The sequence below is a fragment of the Papaver somniferum genome, chromosome 6 (genome assembly GCF_003573695.1).
Source record: "Papaver somniferum cultivar HN1 chromosome 6, ASM357369v1, whole genome shotgun sequence".
NCBI lineage: Eukaryota > Viridiplantae > Streptophyta > Magnoliopsida > Ranunculales > Papaveraceae > Papaver > Papaver somniferum.
In genome coordinates, this window is record NC_039363.1 from 92,069,673 (window position 1) to 92,078,106 (window position 8,434).

An 8,434-nucleotide genomic window follows, 5' to 3' on the forward strand; every position below is an offset into this window, starting at 1 on the left:
TCTAGTGTCTTGGTTACCTCTCGCACCCATTTTTAATATTTTTGTATATATAATTTTATTAAATCTAAAAATTCCATTTCCTTCACAAGTCTGAAACGAATCCTATTTACTACAACCCCATCAAAAATCATTAATCATTTTGGCGCCGCCGACGCGGATTTGTGCTTAGGTAGAATTTTTAGGTTTTTATTATTTTTTATTATTCCATTTGTTCTTTTTACGTCTCTTTGGTTGTGTCTTTGTATTACAGGTTTGAAGTTGGATACTAAAGACCTTGGAATCAAAGCTTAAAGCTAAAAGAGAAGGAAAAAAGACAAAGCAAAAAAAAAAAGAAAAAAGAGAGAAAAAAAAGAGAGAATTATTATTTTATTTTTTTTAGAGACTTTCCATTTTTATTTTGTAATTATTATTATTATTTTTTGTATTTCTTTTCATTGGACTGGACTTTGGACAATTTATTTTAATTTTAAACCCTACGGAAGGGTTATATATATAAAAAATATATATATATATATATATATAAACTGTGTGCAGGGAAGGACGACGATTACTATATCGTCTCGGCCCCTCGGGTTCGTACATGACATAGGAGTCATGGCCCGAGTCGACTTCAACGGTTCATCCCCCGTCTGGTACGGGAGGTAAGTCCATCGAAACACTCGCGAATCTCCTCTAAGCGAGTTACTGTATTCCTTAAGGTGATTCATTGATTGAGGACGAATTTGGACTGTTTTGAAATTCCTAGTAAAGGGAAAGGCCTGGCCAATACAAGAGAAGGGTTCGGATTTCATCACCGCTCCCTTCTTGCCCGCCTTAGGAAAACGAAACCTAACGCGAACCCAAGCTTAAAATTTGATTTGAACGAGACCGATAGGGTAACGAGGTTGGTAGGAAAATCTTTCGAAAAATATTGGTTACTCTTTTAAGCATACTTCAAAGTTCTTGATGGTTTCTGTAAGTTAAATGCGTGACTGCGCCGCCTTGTGATAGCGGTGAGGCCTTGGGTATCAAAGCTCCACTGAGCTTCCCTCGCCTCGATTCAACTTACATTAGCTCGGATTGATTCTAGAGGGGTGTGCTCAAATTGTAATGAATTCCTTTTCGAAGGATTAGAAGCTGGTCTAGAAACAATCTAAGTGGAGCCATCATGCTTTTTGTTTGCTAGATTCTATAGGTTTGATTTGGTCGAGTCATCCTTGTTTGTGATTGTGTAGAATTCCCTTGCAATTAAGAATGTCGAACTGGTATGACAGAAGCCAATACAATGAGTATCAATCTGAATTTGAATATGGACATCATCATTTTTATGACCATGGTGGGAATAGTAGTTGGGAATGCCAACCTTTTCAAGGTTATGGTTCATACCATGGTGAGCCCAATTACTATCCACACGCGAATTGGTCTTACGAGCAAGAAAATCAGGAACACTGTAGTACTGGTTACTCGTTTTTGGAAACTAGTCCTGATTATGATATTTCTGAACCTGTTCCATCTCTAGAAGATACCCAACAACGGATTAAAAGGACGTATAAACGTTTAGTTGCAATGAATAGTTCAAAAGAAGAGTGTACACGATATTCTGAGATGATAAACGAGAGTGGTAAACGTATAAGTGTTATGCTCAGTGAAATTCAGGCACGTCTAGAGGCAGAAAATGAACAGTTAGCTAATACTGCTCGAAATAATCTAAATTTCCAAAATAGGGTTTCTAATTCTACCCTTGATATCAATAGTGAATATTTGCCTAATTTAGAGGACGAGGATAGAATAAAATACACTACTTATTTAGATAAGGTTCAATCATCTTTGTACTATTATGATGATGAGGATAGTAGTAATGAAGAATCTGAAATATGTAGGCATAGTGATCAGAAATCTATTAATCCAATTGAGTTTTATAATGATTATATTATTTCTAGTTCAAATCCAAATAATTTTATGATTATTCACCTATTCAAAAGGACGAGGATTTGATTAGGGATACCACCGTTTTAGACGATGTAGTTTTTCCTTTTGATTACGAAGCTGATAGTGGTTTAGAGGAACGGGTTTATTCCGAAAATGCTGTTTTAGAGTCTAGCAACTTAGAAACAATAGTCTTAGACGAAGAAAATGAACTCGTAGAGCTATTAAATATGAGTAAGGATGCGTCGCTTGAGTATAACCTCGAAGGAGCAATTGACTATTTTCAGGATTCCAATGATCTAGAAATTAGGGAGATTGTAACTAGTCTATCTAGAGACACTAAAAACTCTAAGTTTGGGGGTGATTATCACCTTCCTAGTGCCTTACCTTTAACTCTGAGAAAGTCCCTTCACTTAGGACTTGATATCTCTACCTCGACAATTTTACAAGATTACCTTCATACTCGTTTTCCAGAACCTAATGATGTCCAGGAAGAAGTTCAGTCGTTAGAAACCCATCCTCTGGTTGATGTGGTTTACCTAGGCTATGATACCCAAATTGACTTTGTTTTCCCACCAAATAGTTTTCTTCCAACTGTGGGAACGTTTATATTCAGAATGTGTCGAATATTAAGTTGTGAGACTAAACCTAAATGCTTTAGGAAATTAGAATCGACACATTTGCTTAAGAATGACCACTACTCTCATTGTGGTCAATTATGTAAGTAAAATCTTATTGACTTAGAGGATCCTCAGTTATTTAGGTTATTATTGTGCGCTTCTAAGATCATATTTGAGTTTTTCCAGACTCTAGGACCTAATGATTCAGATCCCACCTATGAAGAAACGCAGCCAATGAAAATTTTCTATTTAGACCCTTTCATAGAACCTGAACCTGAACCACAATTAGATATAAATTTCTTAATCAGGAAACTAAGTAAGGGCATGCTAGTCTTGTTCACTTTCTTGGTTTTTTGCAGTTTCCTTTGGTCAGCTCTATTTAGTTTTGAAGACCCACAGTTATTTCGACTGTTACTTTATGGTTCGAGTTGATTAATCCTTTCCTAAGTCTGGCTGAAGACTTTAAACTTAGCACTTCTTGGGAGGTATCCCATGCTCATGCAACACGGTAATATCTTTACTTAACTCTTTCGCTTCAAATGGTAACAGTTTCTCCTTGTTCATGCTTTTAGTTTCATCTTTAGAACATTGAGGACAATGTTAGATTCAAGTCTGGGGGTATGGGAAAATCTTTTAGTTGCAATAAATAATTACGCTCCAGAGCCTAGAGATTTATGCGTATTCAGGATGACACTAACTAATCTAAGTGGATGGAAGCATCTTGGTTGTAGGAGTTGAGGAACCAATCTGATTAGATGGAAACATCTATAGAGTCTATTCATAAAAGCACAGAGCTCAGGTGTTAGAAATAACATGATAGTTGCACCATATCTCATTGAGTCCTTTTCATTTCTTTTCTGGTGTGGCTGCTGGGAAATTGTATGTATTGTTAGTGCTCGATTTTGTATTTATTGTATTATTTTATGTCTTTGTAGGAAATTTTAGAGAAATAAGCCATTGCGGCGAAATTGGCTCAAAAAGTGGTGTTTTACACCCCAGGATAAAGTGTTAAAGGCACCTCAGAAATGCGCTAAAAGCACCCGGAGGAGTTGTTAAAAACACCAGAAAAATTACTGTTTCAACCCCAAAATTACTATTTCCGCCCCAATTGCTAAAGGGACCCCAAGAATGGATAAAGAGGAGGTCCCTTTCTTCCAAAATTTGAAATCAGAAAAAGGCGGGAAAAATGACGCATGCAACTGGCAGAACTTTGGGAAGAATTTTTTGACGTGTTTTAGTGAGATTCAATCGCTGAAACTTTGTTGAAAGATGTGGTATATCATAACAGAGCTGGTATGGGTGTTTGTTGCGATCAAATTTGGCTAGAAAATTCAACAGATGAAATCAGAGCAGACCCGTACGGGAGGAAGCTATTCACGGGATTTCTTGATTTTTGTGGAATTTGAGCGTGTTCAGAACATGTGTTATGACTCTATCAATAGGCAGAGGCGTGACAAAGCTAAATGAGGAGAGTTCTGTAGCTGTAATACTCGTGCAGGAGACGAGAAGGGAAATAAAATATTCCCAAAATATTTTAATTTACTGCCCGAGTAATGAAGATTATATGGAGTGAATGAGGGAGATTTCTTGCGTCTGTTGGGTATATATAGAGTTATTAGGTTGAAGGAAAGGGGGGGTCGAGAGTTTGGGGTCGAGAGAAGGTCCAAAGAAGAAGAAATCAAGAGTTGATGAAACTATGTTTCTGCTGCTGCTGATGATGAAGAACACCAAGAACACGAAGAACAGACTGCAAGGACAGTGGTTTATCAACAGTGTCTAAGACGCACATCCGTGGGTCGCAGTGTAGTCTAAACAGCAGCAGCACTTGTTTTTTATCGTTCATTCTGTGACGCTTTTTGTGCGTCGCAGATTACAGTTTTACACCATTTTCTCTTCTTCTCTTCATTGTAAACACCATTTGAGCAATAAACAAATATTTTGAGCATGTTTTTATCAAAAAAAAAAAGACCGGACCAGTTAGACCAATTGGAATAAGTATTAACACTTGGATAGCAATATGCGTGTGTGCTCCCTGTTTCCATCTCCTAAGCAAGCGTGGAATGCAGTACCCGTGGGAACTATCGTGTAATCTGCTGACAAGAAGCATGCGCTTGGATCAAAAAGATCTATTCATGTCGTTAAGTTAAAAAAAAAATGGTTATTGTTCTGTGTAGTCAACTGCTGGTTCCCTTGTATTTTCCAGTTTGTTGATCTAGATTTAAGTTATTGACCACTGGTTCCCTTGTATATGCCAGTTGTGTTGATATTAGTCAGACCGGTATCTCAGTCCATTAGGATAGGTTCATTCTGGCAGTGGCCTTCAGACAGATATGTGAAACATCGATCATTTGGTTAACATCAAAACCATCATCATTTTTCTATTTCCATCTCCTTTTTCTATCCATATGATTAGTTTGACTCCGAATATGATGTCCATAGTGCAACTATCTGAGTAGAGCTCTGTCACTTTATATGAATTTTAGTATGCTTGAGTGCAAACTCGTGTACAACAATTGGAATTTTGCATCAGGGTACTTCCTCCTATAGTCAATGATTGTATGCCAACCAAGGAGATTCTTTAGTGCCTTCCAAGGTTCTGCGTAGATAGATAGGGTCTGGAGTATTGGTTTTGTGGGTACACCTCTGGTAAACCCTCCCGAGATTAACTCGGTCACTAGGGACACCTAGTGAGTTAGGATTTTATTTTCCATATTAGTTTTGCTCGAGGACTAGCAAATAATAAGTTTGGGGGTGTTGATAGACACATTTATGTGTCTAATATGTCTCAATTATATGTATTGTTAGTGCTCGATTTTGTATTTATTGTGTTATTTTATGTCTTTGTAGGAAATTTTAGAGAAATAAGCCCTTGCGGCGAAATGGGCTCAAAAAGTGGTGTTTTACACCCCAGGATAAAGTGTTAAAGGCACCCCAGAAATGCGCTAAAAGCACCCGGAGGAGTTGTTAAAAACACCAGAAAAATTACTGTTTCAGCCCCAAAATTACTATTTCCGCCCCAATTGCTAAAGGGACCCCAGGAATGGATAAAGGGGAGGTCCCTTTCTTCCAAAATTTGAAATCAGAAAAAGGCGGGAAAAATGACGCATGCAACTGGCAGAACTTTGGGAAGAATTTTTTGACGTGTTTTAGTGAGATTCAATCGCTGAAACTTTGTTGAAAGATATGGTATATCATAACAGAGCTGGTATGGGTGTTTGTTGCGATCAAATTTGGCTAGAAAATTCAACAGATGAAATCAGAGCAGACCCGTACGGGAGGAAGCTATTCACGGGATTTCTTGAGTTTTGTGGAATTTGAGCGTGTTCAGAACATGTGTTATGACTCTATCAATAGGCAGAGGCGTGACAAAGCTAAATGAGGAGAGTTCTGCAGCTGTAATACGCGTGCAAGAGACGAGAAGGGAAAGAAAATATTCCTAAAATATTTTCATTTACTGCCCGAGTAATGAAGATTATATGGAGTGAATGAGGGAGATTTCTTGCGCCTGTTGGGTATATATAGAGTTATAGGGTCGAAGGAAAGGGGGTGTCGAGAGTCTGGGGGGCTGAGGAGAGCCTGAGAAGAAGAAATTCGAGTTTTCCCAAACTCGGTTTCTGCTGCTGCTTCTGTTGATGAACATGAAGAACACGAAGAACGGACATGCACCAGCAGTCGTTTTCCTACAGTAATAACGACTTACATCTGTGGGTCGTACATCGGGCAGACTTATTTGCTACAGCGTTTGCGACACAGCTGCAGCAGTCTTATTTTATCACTGAGGGTCGTAGTTTTCTGGTTTGTAAAAAAATATAATTGTTACAAACCCGGTTTTATTGTATTTCTCATATTCTCATCATTTGTAAACCATTTTTGAGCCATAATAAATTATTTTGAGAGCATTTTTACTATGATGAGCTAAATCCCTCGTAACCAAGGCAATGGAGGAAGCTATTCACGCAACATAAATGGGTAAGTATTTCATTTAATTATATAATTCACCTATTCGCTGCTTTTGCAGAGTTTTAAATTATTTGAATGATTGTCTTAATTATTTGTTATTCAGTTTGATAGGTTATGCTTGGTTTAATCTCTTGATAATCTATGCATAAGGTTTACAAATAATGTTTGAGAATCTGTATGATTGATAGTGAATTAAAGATAAAAGAGGACTTAAGAATTGAATAGAGTTTTGAAATATTTATCATTCAATTTTGCATAATAGTGGAATCTAGTGTCTTGGTTAACTCTCGCACCCATTGTTAATATTTTTGTATATATAATTTTATTGAATCTAAAAATTCCATTTCCTTCACAAGTCTGAAATGAATCCTATTTACTACAACCCCATCAAAAATCATTAATCAGCAGGGAGGTTAGTAATGGCAAGAAGTAATGGTGAAAACGTATCCTTCATTATGGAAACATCAATTCCAGGCGTTACCAGTTACTCCTTTCTTCCATTACTCAAACGCTTCCGCTTCTACGAGACCAGGGTACGTTTCATTGCGACTTGTATAAATAGGTATCACCTATTTCCACCAAACAACAAGTTTTGGTCGGAGAACAACACTGTATTCATAAATCACCTGAAATCACCAGGTGGATTTCCATTCTGCTAGCCGACTCTACTTTCTGATACAAGTTGTAAAATAACCACACCTTCAGAATCAACTATTCTGGTCTCAACACTTTCTTCGCTTCCCTCCCTAAGACCAACCCTTCTCCTTCACTTTGTGACCGAAGCAAGTCTGGAATGACCATTTCTTGGTTTAGGCCGGATTTGTATAAATTGATCTCTCGAATCAAAAGTACTCCCGTGCAGTACATTGTTTAGGGTTTAGACTCGTTTCTCACCCACACACGAATTTACTGAAATCAACAGAAATCGTTTTCACCCATAAACAATTGGCGACCACTGTGGGAGATTAATCTCTCGGTTACAATATCAGTTTCCAATTTCCAATTCCATTCTTCAACCCGATCTCAAGATGGTAGAAGCAAACAATCCGCTCGGGAATCAACGACTCAGTTTTTAGTTATCACACGACAAGGAATGACTGGGGACTTCTTACTATCAGGACGGCATCCCTGAGGATCCATTTTGTTGGGAGACACTAAAAACGATCGTGATCACAACGACGTTATTCTAAAATTCATTCCAAAGAATAATACAAAACCCTCATTGGTAACAATTATCTATCAATCCAAATCCAATAAACTAGGCGTTTTGCTTGCCTTTCAAAAAAAAAACCTAAGAAAAAGGAATTCAGAAGACAGAAGATATCCAAGGGAAACCTTTCAACAATGACTTGTTCTTCTCGGAGAAAGCATCCTTCGCGCTTTGAAGAGCCACCTCTTTCAGCTTCAACTCCTGGGCCAATCTTTCGATTTCTGCTTCCTGTCGACTGATCACGTCCGCATAGGGGCCATCGACCGCTTCAGCCTGCAACCCTTGGATCTCGTAAAAGCCTTTCAAGAACCAGGAGACATTGAACTCAAAGCCTACACACATATCCCGGTGAAACTCCCAACGTTTCTGCAAGTGTGATAGATCCAACCGTCACCAAAGCCGCTGCTACTCCACCATCAGGACGAGAGACTGGAGGAGCCAGAAGAATCTGGGCTCCTCTTACCACTGTTGATTTGATGAAAAGACAAAAGGTTCTCTTAAGGCTCAGACATACATGGATACAACTCAGAAAGGGATACTTATTTTTCTCAAGACACTAACGGAGCGGCCACCACAAAAGTCACGTCCACTCAGGATGTAGATTACTAGGAATACTTTTAATATCCGGCGCAGGGACTTCAGCAGGACGCGCGTTTATAGATGAAGAGGCTCGCGTTCCTCTTGAACGCCCAGTATAAGGGAATCAGCAATCCAATTTCATCACACGTGAAGATCAGGA